Raw genomic sequence first — 3026 nt, 5'->3', positions numbered from 1 at the left:
GATGTTTCGGACTCGTTCGGAGTCGGAAAAATACAAACCTTATATGGAATCTGATTGGAAACGATATTTCGGACTCAACGGTGAAGGCGGAATTTCCATTTGGAGCTCGCTTCGACGAAAAGTGGGTCCCACACCCAGTATCATTTGAACCAGATTCCACAATTGCTATCTAAAGCCTCGGGAAGTGAACAAAAGGTCGTTCTAGACCAAAATCAATATTCCGAAGCTAACCTAGCTGTCAGAATTTTCATCTGAGCACGACTTCCAAGAAGGTTGACCAAAGTCAACTTTTCAGGTCATTACACCAAATCTGCACATTAGACCAAAATGACTTTTGACGTAGCAGCATATAATAAATCAAAAGGGATAAAAATGACAAATGTTCAAACAGTGAGTAAATTCATGCAATTCAATGAGAACCACGAAGAGAGAGACTTTCACGAATTGATCTCTTATTAAAATAAAAAATATTCAGATTTACCGGCTATTGCTCCCTAAAATAAAGGGAATAAAATTGAGACAGAGGAAGGGGATCTATCATCACATTTTAGAGTTTTAATATTTTTTTAAGAGGAGGGGAAATACTTTCTTTTCTATATAAGACACTATACAACCATCTAAAAACTCATCATCCATTCAATTTCGCAAGTCATTTTTAGAATATTTAAATCAATGCTTTGTTTTTGAGAAGAATGTGACAACATCTCTAACTGATCTACCGTTGTTTCTTTATTTGGTTGACTTAGAGAAGTTGAACTTTTTTTGGTACTCTGTTATAATAATTCTTCATGTCTATTGAAACTTGAGATTAAAATATTAAGTTGGTTATTTTTGTTATAAAATAAGAGAACGAGAAGAAAAAACAGAGAGAGAATTATTGAGATTCTATTCTTAATAATATTGTGATATAACTTGGGTAAATGAGTCTCCTATTTATAGAGAAAGAAAACCTTATTCCATAAGGGAAAATTATTAAAATTTAAGGAAATCTTATTCCATAAGGAAAAGGTATTAAAATTTAAGGAAATAATTCAATTTTAATTGAAAAAAATCCACAAGAAAAAGTATTAAATTTAAGGAAATCTTATTCTACAAGGAAAATGTATTAAAATTTAATGAAATAGTTCAATTTTAATTGAAAAAAAATAGTTAGTAGAGGAGGGATTCAAACTTGGGTCTTGGAGACCTTCATGATACTATTAACCACCAAGCTACTGCCTTGCGGGGAATAGAACTGGGACAAAGAGTAGGATTACACAGGCTATTGCCAACTCCACTGCGCATCACTTTGTTATTTCAGGGGGTCCAAATTCTATATATACCAATATAAAGTCAAAATTTTACGTGTATATATAGTATAATTTTTCGATGAAGGATGTCCAATTGGACTCCCTGGAGCCTACGTGGCTTCGCCCCTGACGTTGATCCTCGATTATCATTGTGCAGTATAATACATGTAGTCATATTTATATCATGTAGCACTTCCTTTCTCCAAAAACGTGACTGTCCTACAATAATTGTAAAGCGTGATTGCAAAACTCCGAATGCATGTTCAACATATATTCGGCACGATTCTTGTTTCATCGCGAAATATTTCTTCTTTTGGGAACTTCGATCACGAATAGTTTGAACAATTGTAGACCATTTAATTTTATGCATTCTTTATAGTAAATATTAATAATAAATCAAATTATATTAAAGTGACGAAAAATTTAAAAGAATTGGAATATTATTAATTCGAGACTAAAGTAATATATATTAAATAATATATTTTTTAAAATACTATATTACATTTAAAAAGAATTATGAATACTAGAGGTTTAATTAATATATAACCTTATATAAAATAATATGTTAATTACAAAATAATTAAAAAAATAATAAAATGATGGAAAAGTGAAACCGAGAATATAAATAATAGTTCTCCAAATTCGGATAACTGCTATTCAACTCTCTCAAGAATAAAAAGTGAAATATACCGTTCACCTAATACACACATTTTAATACATTTTCTACCTATTCACCCAACCCAACGACCAAAATTAAAGCTCTGACACTTGAAAAGATGAAATTCATCTTCTCCTTTTTAAAAAATAATACTAATATTTTTTTTTGACAAAAAAAATCTTATTTATTTGATATATGAGAAAATCTAAAATTATATCTTAATTATATTTTCTTAGTTATTCATTTCTATTCAGTTTAAATAAAAAAATTAAAATGTTCAAAAGTTATTGTTACTCCCTCCTTTCTATTTACTTGTCAAAATTTGACTTGACACAGGTAAGAAAACAATTATTGATATGGTCAGTTTTATCAATTTACCTATATTAATTGATAGAGTTTCGAACATATTACTCACTCCATTTTTCAAAGACATTATACATCGTCCTTACTACAAATATATGATCCTTAATATTTGTCATTTAACAAAATCAATGAATAAATAACACTATTCTTTCTATTTAATCCTTGAAAGTATAAATTTGACCAACATAGGAAAATTAAAAGATTAATTCATATTAATTAGTCAATTTAATTAATTTATGTTCTTGTATTGAAAACTTGATTTCAACAAAATACTAAATAAAAGTACAATGATAAACTTACATAATTTGTTAAGGGACGTGAAATCTAAGGTGGTGACATATAAATAGAAATAGAGGGAGCATTAATTTTAATGGTAATTCATTATGTAATAAATAACATAAATTAATCTATATATCAATTTCATTTTTATTTTGTCTCCTTTTTTTACTTTTTTTATGGTTACACACTACATATATATGAGTCACTTTCGTGATAAAAGATATTTCAACACTAAATGAGAAAATTGAGGAGTATGTCAAACTTTTCTCTACTTTTTATTTGGTGACCACAACAATCAAAGAAAAAAAGAAACATATAACCACATTTTTCACATCTTAGTCATTTATGATATTTATCTTCGTTTTAAAGGCTCATGCCAGTGATGTAGACAAAGATGGCTAGTAATTTCGGTCATGGACCGCAATATATAATATGGT

Source organism: Solanum stenotomum, chromosome 10 (assembly GCF_019186545.1).
Source record: "Solanum stenotomum isolate F172 chromosome 10, ASM1918654v1, whole genome shotgun sequence".
Lineage (NCBI taxonomy): Eukaryota > Viridiplantae > Streptophyta > Magnoliopsida > Solanales > Solanaceae > Solanum > Solanum stenotomum.
Note: the sequence above shows the minus strand (reverse complement) of the source record.